This window comes from Salvia splendens, chromosome 1 (assembly GCF_004379255.2).
Source record: "Salvia splendens isolate huo1 chromosome 1, SspV2, whole genome shotgun sequence".
Taxonomy (NCBI): Eukaryota; Viridiplantae; Streptophyta; class Magnoliopsida; order Lamiales; family Lamiaceae; genus Salvia; species Salvia splendens.
The window spans coordinates 38,398,963-38,412,614 of NC_056032.1; the positions used below are offsets into that span (position 1 = coordinate 38,398,963).

A 13,652-nucleotide genomic window follows, 5' to 3' on the forward strand; every position below is an offset into this window, starting at 1 on the left:
CGACTAGGGGAGGATTAAAGAAGCGGGGAAGAAAGGGGAAAAACACAAAACGACCATAGCTCGAAACAAAGGGGGATAGCTCGAAATAAAATCAGAGTTTTGAACAAAATAGACTTGAGTCTTTTCAGATGCACAACGGAAGCAAATGAACGCGGTTCCATGTATGAAGACATGAACCTCCGAGAGTCAAAATCTGACTGAATTAAATGTCCTGTTTCAATAGCACTTCCTCCACCACTTCGCTACTCAACCTGCACATTTACAAATATATGCAGGGCTGAGTACAAAAAGTACTCGGTGAACACATTGCCGAAAATTACACATATACATTTGAAAATATTGTCAAGCCATCATCACAGTAACACTCAGGGGTTTTATTTAAAAGACCCGAGCTTACTAAAAATCTTTATTCGACTGCGCAGTCTAAGTTCTTTCCATTCCTTGCCATATCTGATCACATTGTGCCGTGGAGATGGTGTTCTCCCACGGTCACCTTACATTCATGTGCCGGGAAGGTGGCCACCTTCCGCGGTCACCTGCTCTGCCCAACATGACAGAGGTAGCTTGTGCCGGGAAGGTGGCCACCTTCCTCGGTCACCTGCTCTGACCAACATGTCAGAGGTAGCTTGTGTACACTAGTCCGAGCGGGGACACCACCCTCACTGGGACCCGAATTCGACTTATATCATCATTCATAATTCCTTTGGCCTTAGCCAAACAGATAGGCATCATACAAAAACATTTATGGCAAGACAACATCTTTAAGAATCACGAACATGTGTTCGTGTTTTCATAAAATATCACCTCAAAATAATTTGCATTTTTATCCACATTAGTATGTAGGATAGGAAAGTTCACCTGGTTCGTTTAGTTCCTTTAACTTGAATTTCTTACTCCGACCTTACTTGCGGAGATAACCTTTTTGAAAACAAACAACGTACTAATAAGACTCGAGAAATTCACATACTTATAAGAATGCATGCCCCTACTTTATTTCTTTTATCATTTGTTCACCGTTAGAAAATTTTAGAAACTTGCATATTAATTAAATTGGGAAATTTAATTAATAGCACTTCTTTATTAAACATAATTATTTCTGTGACTTAAGAACTTCGGCTCCCTCTTTCCTTCCATTTCCTTAGCGGCCGCCCGAGGCGTCGCGGGGCGATGCCGGTCGGCCGCTTACGCCCATAATTCCTCCGTTAGCTCCTCGTATGTTCCATAATAAAATCGAACAAAAATCCTAAAATTTATTTAAACGCATAATTGAATTATCGCAACTATTTCCCTTTGTTAAGAAAAATTATATGTTTTCCGGGCTTGGGATAAATTATTCATACTTTAAAATTATTTCAAAATTAATTAAATAACTCCTAAAAATTTATTCAATCCCATGATTAACTTATCGTAATATTTTCCCACCGAGTATTTATATTTATTCCGGCATTGGAAAATATTCTAAAATTTATTAAACAATTCCCCACAATTAATTCAATTATCAACCCAAAGATTTATTTACAAAACCCAAATTCTCCACATTATCTCTCAAATGATACCATTTTCGAAACTGGGCCAAGTTTCTTTCCCATTTTTAGCCCACAATGATTAAATCCGAAAATTGGGCCTCCTCCAATTAAAACAGCCATTATGATTTTAAAAGAACTGGGCTCATCTTAATTTCCTCACTCATTTGGCCCAAGTAAATAAAAGAACTAGCCCAATGAATAAGCCCAAATCTAAGTTTAATTCAACCATGTACCCCCCCTCAACTTATCGTCTCTCTCTCTCAATCACAATTCACCCCCTTCTTCCCCAATTGCACAAAATAGGGAAATCCCTCCCCCAATTCGAAATTCCCGTCGACCAGCCCCTCCTCTAGCGCCGTCGCCGTCGAGACGTCGCCCTACCAGCGCCGCCGCTCCGGCGGCGCCTCTTTCTCCCTCTCTTCTCTCCCTTCTCTACCTCCCTCAGCCTCATGTGGTCGCCCGCACCAGTCGACCCGTTAGAGCAGCAGCTGCCGCCGGTCAGGGTCCCGCCGCTGCGGTCGTCGCCGTGTCGGTTCGCCCCTCCGTCGCACACCGTTGTACCGTCGGCGGTAGCGCCGGTTCGCCGCCGTGGAGTCACCGCAGCAGCGCTGAGTCAGGCGTCTGCTGTCGCTGCTCCGTCGCCGCCGGAGACGCTGCTGTCGCTGCCGGGAGACGCGACGCCGCTGCTGCCACGCCGCGTCCGTCGGTCAGTCTCCTCCATCCGTTGCCCCGATTTACCCCGAAACAGTCCCGATTCTCTCCAATCATCCCCGAATTGTCCCGGAACTAACCCGACTACAACCGAACAGATAAGTTCTCAAACAAATTATGCCTCTTTTCGTTTTTTTAGCTTTCAATTACTGTGATGGGTGTTCGATTGTTAGAGTTTGAGTGTTGATGAGAGCTTATTCGCATTAATTGTGGGAGATTGGTGTATGATGCTATGTTGGGAGCAAAGGCATATGTTCATGATTTGAAATTGAGTAGTGAGGATTCATACCTGCTGTCGATCTGAATTTGGGGTGCAAAAGGAGTAATTCTTTGGACTTGATATTTGTTTCCTGAATTGAACTTGAAAAGAATAGGTCTTGGATTTTCTTACTTGCAGAGAAAGATAGGAAAATGATTTGTATAAATGTACATGTACAGAAAAAGATGGCAAGTGGGATGTGTATCTTCCAACCGAAGGATGATATCCATCTGTGTGAGAGGAAGATATGATTGGAGGCTAAGAATTAAATGCAGTAATGAATGCTGTGTTAAAATAATTATTTATTGAAATAATTATATTTTATTTCACTTGTTCATTTAATTTGGTGTAGGTATAATCGGTTCAAGTTCGTGGCCGTCCGCGTTGAAGTACCACTTTCTTAAAACATACGATGTATAAATTAAATTTTGTTGGACTTTTGTTGGATGTATCGAACATTAAAATTTGGATTTTGGAATCTTATTTATTTATTTAAATTTATATTATATATGTGTAATATGTATACATTTACGTGTTCTATTCACTTGCCTAACGTCAAAACAAACAACAACGACCATCTATCGAAACTCGGATTTAAACGCATAAAAGTCATTTATATAGGTAATCAAGCTAATAAAATAGTTTCTAATAATATCGGTTTAGCGGGTCGTTACATTCTACCCCACTTAAAAGAAATTTCGTCCCGAAATTTAGGAAGTACTTAGACAAGCTCGGGATATTTCTCATTTATTTTCTCCTCTAGCTCCTATGTTGCATCTTCTTGTCCGTGGTTTTTCCACAAAACCTTCACTGTAGTAGTCGACTTGTTTCGAAGCTGCTGCACCTTTCGGTCTAGTATTTCTACCGGTTTTTCTTCGTAACTCAGGTTCGGCTCTAGGGCGATTTTCTTCGTGGTGAATCATATGTTTTGGGTCGAACACGTACCTTCGACTTGTCGTTCTAGTCTTGACACTTTTGGTCGGCGCATTATTTTTATGGATGTCAACTTTAGTTTTTTTTTTTTTTTTTTTTGGGCGTTTTCTGCGGTGGTCAAAGTCTTGCCTCCCATGAGGGTCTCACGCAAGGAAATATAGAGTTGATCTAACCATTTTAACTTTGATAGGAACTGAATTTGGGATCCCAAGAGAAATATTCGAAACGTTCTTGCTTTGTGTAGGCTCCAAGGTAACCGTGGAAACAAATGACTTAATTAGTTCGATCACGTGAACAATTTGGTTCATCACAAACTCTCACCGATAGCTTGCAACAAAGGTTTTCATGAAGTGCAAAGACTAGGCTCAATTGGGCTCATTATGCCCACTCCCAGAAAATAAAAGATACAACTTCAAAGGGCTTGAGCTATACCCATAGGGTTTGAAAATTTTATTGTGAGAAGAGCTTGGCATATGGAATAAATAGCGAATGTGAGGGTATGATGAATAGAATGTAGATGTCAAAAATAGGTTGCCAATAATATAATCAGAATGAACAGTGAAGTAGAAAAGTTTCATGTATCCCCAGATGATAACAGGAAGACTCGATGGTTGGTTACAAATGGATTTGAAAGGAATAGGAAAAATAAACAATTGCAATTTGCTCAACAACACTGTGATAGGAGATCGTATCAACGAAATTTTTAGAGTTTATAAGCAGTTCAAGAAAACTAACTAATAAAGAGGGCAACAAGAGGAAACTAGCCAAGGGAGAAGCAATGTGTCAGCTTTAACATGGAGCTGCAGAAAAGCTCAAATCAAGAGACAACAGTCATATTTGAATCCAGAAAATAAGAGTACTCACGTAAAACAAATAGCTTGTCAATAAGTATGTCTGAAATCACAAAGGGTCAAATTAAATGGTTTAAGGTCTCACCAGATGGCTACTCCAATATAGTAAGACTGAAAATGATTGGGCTCAAGTGGATTTGAGAAAGAAGAATAACAAGGAACTACCCTTTTGGGTCAACAACATCGTGATACTATATCACGTTAACGAATTTACAAAGTTTATAACCAAGTCACGGAAATTAATTAGTAGAGAAGACAACCAGAGCAAACTAGTTCGGGAAGAGAGCAAATTACTTTAGACTTGGAGTTGCTAAAGAGCTCAAAGCATGATGGAATAATTATAGTGGGATTAAGAAGAAGTGACTATTCTTTATAAATTAATGAGTGTCAGCAAGCACATTTGAAAACACTAAAGATCTACTAATGATCTTTGAAGAATATATTATCATTGAAGAGACAATAGTTTAGGGAAACATGTTCATTATGAAGGCTATAAATAAAGCAGCTCCTAGTATAGAAGTTTGGTGGCAAGAATTCAGAGAGTCAAAGTATTGCTTTTATACAGAACGAGTAAAGAAGGACCGTAGTCACTGGTGGTTATCAGAAAACATGAGGGAGCAAGCTCAAAACTGAAAGTGATTCACAACCTTGACATAGAAGAGGGAAAATAATGGCACATTACCTTGCAAAAGAAGGCATTTAATATCTTAATTCAACAAAAAGTATTTTGATCAAGGGGTGCGAGAAAATGAAATTCATGGGAATCCAAGTAAGCGTTGCTGATGAATCTTCTTGGTTAACTACAATGGTGATACTCCCTTGTTTAATTCCTTATAGAGGATGGTAAATGAGTTATGGGAAACTTTCGTCACAAGCTACTTTCACCTTACGATCACGTCAGATGACCATATGTGGAGATTATGACTCCTTGGTACTCTCGGTTCGTCAGAACTGTCATCCTCGTAACACGCCGTTTCTGTTTACTTATTATTGTAAAGCTAGATTCTTTGTTTACATTGTAATCACATTCTCTTGCCATGTATGTGTTCATCGCTTAGTTGGATCAAAGGTATGATCCTTTGGAGTGATTGGATTGTCAAGAAAGACAATGGCTAACCCAGATTATTCATGTCATTGGGACGTAAAAACATCGTTTTGTTCTATGTTGAATTACTTTTCTCGTGACGAAACTTCTTTCTTATCGTGTACTTTCTTATCGTCGCTCGGGAAAGCGAGAAATGTTCATACTGTACTTCTAAGTTCGAGTTCATATTGTGTTCTAGAAGGAACGCATAACTAAGTATTCTAAGTTCTTGGAAATTTTGATTTCCCCATTCTAGCAACATGATTCAAAGACTACTCAAAAAGCGATATCATTTTACCAACTCAAAAAGAGACATCCTTTCAACAATTAGTTCCAGACTTAAATACTTTATACTTTCATATTTCAGTACCTTTCTCCATTCAAGAAAGTTACTTCTTTTATTCATACATTCACAATCTTTAGCCAAGAAAAGACATACTAACTCTTTCTTTAAGCACGCTACCAAATCAAGAAACACCAACTCTTTCTTTAAACTCAGTATTTTCATCTGTTGACTCAAATTAACTGCATGAGTTATTTCTCCATTTCAAACTTTCAAACATCTTGACTTTCTTTTGAAAAAGAACAAGTTACCTTTTTCCTCGTTGAGTGCGATTGGTGGGAGTGCTAAGAGCATTTTCATTGATTAGACAGTCTAGTGGAACAAGGCTAGACCAAAGATTTTCAAAGAAGACTCTCGGGTTCAGAGCGGAAAGAATGCTCTGATACCACTCTGTCACGACCGCATTTTCTAAGGATAGAAAACACGGATGATCGCGACTAGGGGAGGATTAAAGAAGCGGGGAAGAAAGGGGAAAAACACAAAACGACCATAGCTCGAAACAAAGGGGAATAGCTCGAAATAAAATCAGAGTTTTGAACAAAATAGACTTGAGTCTTTTCAGATGCACAACGGAAGCAAATGAACGCGGTTCCATGTATGAAGACATGAACCTCCGAGAGTCAAAATCTGACTGAATTAAATGTCCTGTTTCAATAGCACTTCCTCCACCACTTCGCTACTCAACCTGCACATTTACAAATATATGCAGGGCTGAGTACAAAAAGTACTCGGTGAACACATTGCCGAAAATTACACATATACATTTGAAAATATTGTCAAGCCATCATCACAGTAACACTCAGGGGTTTTATTTAAAAGACCCGAGCTTACTAAAAATCTTTATTCGACTGCGCAGTCTAAGTTCTTTCCATTCCTTGCCATATCTGATCACATTGTGCCGTGGAGATGGTGTTCTCCCACGGTCACCTTACATTCATGTGCCGGGAAGGTGGCCACCTTCCGCGGTCACCTGCTCTGCCCAACATGACAGAGGTAGCTTGTGCCGGGAAGGTGGCCACCTTCCTCGGTCACCTGCTCTGACCAACATGTCAGAGGTAGCTTGTGTACACTAGTCCGAGCGGGGACACCACCCTCACTGGGACCCGAATTCGACTTATATCATCATTCATAATTCCTTTGGCCTTAGCCAAACAGATAGGCATCATACAAAAACATTTATGGCAAGACAACATCTTTAAGAATCACGAACATGTGTTCGTGTTTTCATAAAATATCACCTCAAAATAATTTGCATTTTTATCCACATTAGTATGTAGGATAGGAAAGTTCACCTGGTTCGTTTAGTTCCTTTAACTTGAATTTCTTACTCCGACCTTACTTGCGGAGATAACCTTTTTGAAAACAAACAACGTACTAATAAGACTCGAGAAATTCACATACTTATAAGAATGCATGCCCCTACTTTATTTCTTTTATCATTTGTTCACCGTTAGAAAATTTTAGAAACTTGCATATTAATTAAATTGGGAAATTTAATTAATAGCACTTCTTTATTAAACATAATTATTTCTGTGACTTAAGAACTTCGGCTCCCTCTTTCCTTCCATTTCCTTAGCGGCCGCCCGAGGCGTCGCGGGGCGATGCCGGTCGGCCGCTTACGCCCATAATTCCTCCGTTAGCTCCTCGTATGTTCCATAATAAAATCGAACAAAAATCCTAAAATTTATTTAAACGCATAATTGAATTATCGCAACTATTTCCCTTTGTTAAGAAAAATTATATGTTTTCCGGGCTTGGGATAAATTATTCATACTTTAAAATTATTTCAAAATTAATTAAATAACTCCTAAAAATTTATTCAATCCCATGATTAACTTATCGTAATATTTTCCCACCGAGTATTTATATTTATTCCGGCATTGGAAAATATTCTAAAATTTATTAAACAATTCCCCACAATTAATTCAATTATCAACCCAAAGATTTATTTACAAAACCCAAATTCTCCACATTATCTCTCAAATGATACCATTTTCGAAACTGGGCCAAGTTTCTTTCCCATTTTTAGCCCACAATGATTAAATCCGAAAATTGGGCCTCCTCCAATTAAAACAGCCATTATGATTTTAAAAGAACTGGGCTCATCTTAATTTCCTCACTCATTTGGCCCAAGTAAATAAAAGAACTAGCCCAATGAATAAGCCCAAATCTAAGTTTAATTCAACCATGTACCCCCCCTCAACTTATCGTCTCTCTCTCTCAATCACAATTCACCCCCTTCTTCCCCAATTGCACAAAATAGGGAAATCCCTCCCCCAATTCGAAATTCCCGTCGACCAGCCCCTCCTCTAGCGCCGTCGCCGTCGAGACGTCGCCCTACCAGCGCCGCCGCTCCGGCGGCGCCTCTTTCTCCCTCTCTTCTCTCCCTTCTCTACCTCCCTCAGCCTCATGTGGTCGCCCGCACCAGTCGACCCGTTAGAGCAGCAGCTGCCGCCGGTCAGGGTCCCGCCGCTGCGGTCGTCGCCGTGTCGGTTCGCCCCTCCGTCGCACACCGTTGTACCGTCGGCGGTAGCGCCGGTTCGCCGCCGTGGAGTCACCGCAGCAGCGCTGAGTCAGGCGTCTGCTGTCGCTGCTCCGTCGCCGCCGGAGACGCTGCTGTCGCTGCCGGGAGACGCGACGCCGCTGCTGCCACGCCGCGTCCGTCGGTCAGTCTCCTCCATCCGTTGCCCCGATTTACCCCGAAACAGTCCCGATTCTCTCCAATCATCCCCGAATTGTCCCGGAACTAACCCGACTACAACCGAACAGATAAGTTCTCAAACAAATTATGCCTCTTTTCGTTTTTTTAGCTTTCAATTACTGTGATGGGTGTTCGATTGTTAGAGTTTGAGTGTTGATGAGAGCTTATTCGCATTAATTGTGGGAGATTGGTGTATGATGCTATGTTGGGAGCAAAGGCATATGTTCATGATTTGAAATTGAGTAGTGAGGATTCATACCTGCTGTCGATCTGAATTTGGGGTGCAAAAGGAGTAATTCTTTGGACTTGATATTTGTTTCCTGAATTGAACTTGAAAAGAATAGGTCTTGGATTTTCTTACTTGCAGAGAAAGATAGGAAAATGATTTGTATAAATGTACATGTACAGAAAAAGATGGCAAGTGGGATGTGTATCTTCCAACCGAAGGATGATATCCATCTGTGTGAGAGGAAGATATGATTGGAGGCTAAGAATTAAATGCAGTAATGAATGCTGTGTTAAAATAATTATTTATTGAAATAATTATATTTTATTTCACTTGTTCATTTAATTTGGTGTAGGTATGATCGGTTCAAGTTCGTGGCCGTCCGCGTTGAAGTACCACTTTCTTAAAACATACGATGTATAAATTAAATTTTGTTGGACTTTTGTTGGATGTATCGAACATTAAAATTTGGATTTTGGAATCTTATTTATTTATTTAAATTTATATTATATATGTGTAATATGTATACATTTACGTGTTCTATTCACTTGCCTAACGTCAAAACAAACAACAACGACCATCTATCGAAACTCGGATTTAAACGCATAAAAGTCATTTATATAGGTAATCAAGCTAATAAAATAGTTTCTAATAATATCGGTTTAGCGGGTCGTTACAGTTTAACTTGATTAATCGAGAGATAGCTAGTTTTAGGTGGTAAAATGAACGAGTACAACACATAGGTTTATCTGCACTCGAGAGAGAGGACCCTTTGTGAGGGCTTGAGTCTTAGGAACTTAAGGAGTTAGAATCTAATCTATTGGAAGGAGACTTTGATAGTTAGAGTCTAATCTACTCGATAGGTGCACTCAAGAGATGGCTTATTCTAGAATCGCGACTTTCCTAATAATCTTAGAGACACATAAAGGTAAAGGTTCTGTGAGATTAATCATCACTAAGCTGTAGTAGTTGGATCCTAAAATTCTACATTCATTCGCATGCTTTGTATTTTTTTGGTTTTATGCTTTCTTTTATTTGTTTATATTTATGTCTAGTTTGTAAACCCAAAATGAAAAATACTTCATGTCTCTAGATAGTATATGACGCTTAGTATATGATAGTCATTTGCAATCTTATTCCATGTGTTCGATATCCCGGTATTGACTTTTAGCTATACTAGATCTACCCTGTAAGCTTACAGGTATTTTTAGTGCTAATAAATAGTGCATCAGTATGTTGTTTTAATTTTTCAAAATTAGAAAGTTCATACTCTTTAGGGACGGACGAAAAAGAAAATAGTCCATACTCTTTGGGGACGGAGGGAGTATTATTATCAATCAATATTAATATTATTATTTTCATGTTATACATTAATAATTAATTTATTTTTTTATATTATTCAAATATACTTAATTATAATTATAATTATAATTAATTATTATAATAATATTATTGTTATAATACTAAAAATCAATAGTAATTAATAAATAATTATAGTATAATTATTTAAATTATGAATCATATAATAAGCATTGTATAATAATAATATTATTATTTTATATTAAATTAATAACTAATCAATATAGTCTTAATAAAAATTTAAAATTGTGAATTGTATTTATAATGATATAAAGAGTTGAATATTTTTAGTTAAGTGTTTCAATCCTAAAATGAGTATAAAATAATTTAATAAAAAATATTCAATTTATTTAATTACTTTAAATAATTAATTTAATTAGGTGTTTTGTTCTTGATTTATACTATTATGAATGCGATTAGATGTATGTATAAAGAAAAAAGAAAGAAGAAGAAAATAAGAAAGAAGAAAAAAGGAAATAAAGAAGAAAATAAGAAACTAAAGAAGAAAAAAGGAAATAAGAAAGAAAAATCTCATGTTTGGTACTCCCTATTTAATTGAAATTTCTAAAAATATCCTCCATAACAAAAAAAATCACATGTTTGGCACCTAGAGTTATTTTTGTTACTGAGTACCAAAAATGATACAAAATAAAAATCAGGCACTGCAAAAGTGAAAGATCATGTACTATTTATGTAGTTCACTCTAATTTTTAAAACTCCTTAATTGTTAGTTAGAAATTCATGGATTTTATGCTAAAACCAATTGTTGATAGGAGGAGAAGCTCATGAGACTTATATAGTCATTTCAATTCTCTTTGTACACCTGCGCTGCGCGGGGTAATTGTAGTAGATTCTTTTAGTTTCAATTGCCAGTGGAATATAGCCGTGAACTTTCTTTTGCACTTGTAGTTTTCTTTTGTTCTTTCCATGTACTACTAGCATCTTATAGGATTTACGGACACATCAAAATCCCCTCAAAGTGAAGGTGTTCCGTCATTGATGCGCTGAGGCTAATTGAATCTGATTTTCTTTTTTTTTATACTAATTGATTATGATAAGAAAAAAAAATATTTATGCTCAACGTACGTCAAAGACATCCCCCTGTCCCCACCTTGACCATAATTAGTAGATAGTCAGAATTGGCAATCCTGCTCAACTATAATAATCAATCTTAAGATTAAAATATGTAAATGAGTAAAGTATAATATGATGGAATTTATTCTTAAAGAGAACAAATTAATAATTTTTTAGTTAAGAGTGTTCCTTCTGAAACATACTAGTAGCTAGGAACAATGTTTTTGGCAGACAACTTGAGTTGTAGAATAAAACAAATACTGTAGGTAATTGCATTTTTTGATTATGACAAATTGGTATTTGCATTTGTTTACGGCGACCTAGCCTGGCCACTCTTCAATGCGCACCAGATGCCTTCATATGTAGAACATAATTAATTGGACCTTTTGTCTATCCTTTGTATAGACTACAGTAGACATGGTAGGTTATAGTTATTCATTCAAAGCAATCAAGCCCATTTATAATATGGCCCAAACATGGAGTAGTATTTTTTTAAAAAAAATTGTACATCCAATCTGTCAGATTTCGAATAAGCTAGCTATACATATATTGCGAGTTAATCATAATGTAGAGTTAGAGATTTCTAAATTTAACAAAATATTCAAGTCAATTTACAAAATTTGACTACATTAACAACTCGGCAAGAACTAAGTAGAAATATAGAATTTCCAGAAGTGGCTGCTAATGCTAATGCAATTAGTGTCATGCATAGTGCGTACCTGCTGGGGGCGAAAAGCTCAATTAATGGATAAGTTTTATGTGATTAAGAAATTACTACTTATTTAGATTAAAATTGCGGTGCACTCCATTAATTTACCTGCTTCCCACTCTTATTAAGTCTTTTTTATTGTCACGTACACTACCCTTCTCGCATTCGGAAACTGTCTTAACAAATTCAAGAACATATAACAAAATTAAATACATTTTGCCCTTTGACACCCAAAGAGAAGATGGTTTCACCGTGCCTGCAAAATAGTTAGCCTAGAATTGCTATTAATCATATTTAAACGTGTTAGGATAATTAAGTGTTTGCTTGATTAGGTAATGCTTATATTTGATTAAGTGTCTAGTGTGGCACTCATGAATCAATAGACGTGGCGTGAGTAGTATTAGTATGTAAGTACTAGATTTTAAGTATACATGATCAAACATAAACATCATTTAGTTTAGAATGAAATACAATAACCAGTAATCCATAATCACGCCACATTTATTATTTGTGCCCGGGCTCCTGATTTTGAGTATCAACACATCACATCGCATTGTTTTTGAAGCCAAATTAAGAAGAAACTGAGTTCTTCGAGTTGGGGATCGATGGTGCACACCCGAACTCCACATTAGTATGATATTATCCACTTTGGACAAAAGTCTCACGGTTTTGCTCTAGGGGTACTCCTTAAAATGCCTCTTACTAATGAAGTTGGGGTAGCATGCTTACAACTCTTGTTCATTCTCCAATTTGGAATATTGTTTCCCCTCACAATTTGTATTTCAATTTTTCATATTTGGAAAATAGCATTAGTAGTATTTTCCTGCACTCATATTCGGCAAATTCCTTTTTAGATCATACTCATATCCTTACCCGCAACCAACAACCATTACTACTAGTCTAAAAGTTATTTTCTCCCCTGCCGATGATCAGCTCATCCCCGACACCTCCTCGGCGCCCGCATCGACAGAGACCACACCAACAGCATCGTCGCCCGGAGCTTCGTGCTCAGAATCAAGAGAAGGAAAAGCGCCAGATTCTCAAACCCTATCTCCATCACATCCACACCGTCGCCGATGACGCGGAGGAGCGCGGTCGCGAGATGAGGATCCACACCAACGGCAATGGCCGCTGGATTAGCCAGGATTTGAAGAGCAGGATTCAATTGGAATCGGAGCTACGGTGATTTCGGCGTTAAGGAAGAGTAGGAAGGTGGTGCCCGTTCGTCTCTGACGGCGGAGGACTGTGCCTGGAAAGAGTTCCGTCAAGTTGTACGGAATGTTGAGGTTGAAGAGCGGAAAGAAGTTTGCATCGTTTGAACGTGGACATGAAATTGTTGAACCATTACATATTTCCATACACTACACAGAAATACACATATTTTTGTCTATATGTAAATGAAAACCATTTCGATTCATTACATATAAATAGCTAGTGATTATGATTTTTTTTTCATCTATGATTCTCAATATTAATCATATGACGTGTTTAGGTTTCAAGTAAGGCGTTGTTGGTTTGGGGTGAAAAGTGTGAAGTTGATTTTGTGAGAGGGAGAGGTCCTACATTAGGTGAGTTATTATTGGTGAATGGTGGTGATTGTAGGTGTCATAAATTATTGAGCTGTCTCATTCCTTAGATCTTATAATACGATATTAATTAGTTGGAAGCAGTGGCCATCCAAATTAGACAGCAATATTATATGCAAGTTGTCTCAACAGAGGCCAAACTGTTCAACTCCATGATTGTGTTCAAACCAAGTATTCAAATTTTGTCAAGTTCAACAACCACATGAAGCCATTAAGATGACAATTTTAATTGGACAGCGATGGATTTAGCCTCATTCATAAATACATACATACATACAAACACATGAATA

At 37.7% G+C, this 13,652-nt stretch overlaps 2 long non-coding RNA genes across 2 annotated transcripts; both read right to left on the reverse strand.

The window, feature by feature from the left end:
• Positions 1-202: 202 nt before the first annotated feature.
• Positions 203-2,674, reverse strand: LOC121805464. The gene is made up of 3 exons (XR_006051484.1): positions 2,527-2,674; positions 859-918; positions 203-251 (listed from the first exon to the last, which is right to left on the reverse strand). It is a non-coding gene; the product is annotated as an uncharacterized LOC121805464 (long non-coding RNA).
• A 3,669-nt stretch (positions 2,675-6,343) lies between these two features.
• On the reverse strand, positions 6,344-8,815 carry LOC121805474. The gene is made up of 3 exons (XR_006051490.1): positions 8,668-8,815; positions 7,000-7,059; positions 6,344-6,392 (listed from the first exon to the last, which is right to left on the reverse strand). It is a non-coding gene; the product is annotated as an uncharacterized LOC121805474 (long non-coding RNA).
• Positions 8,816-13,652: the final 4,837 nt, after the last annotated feature.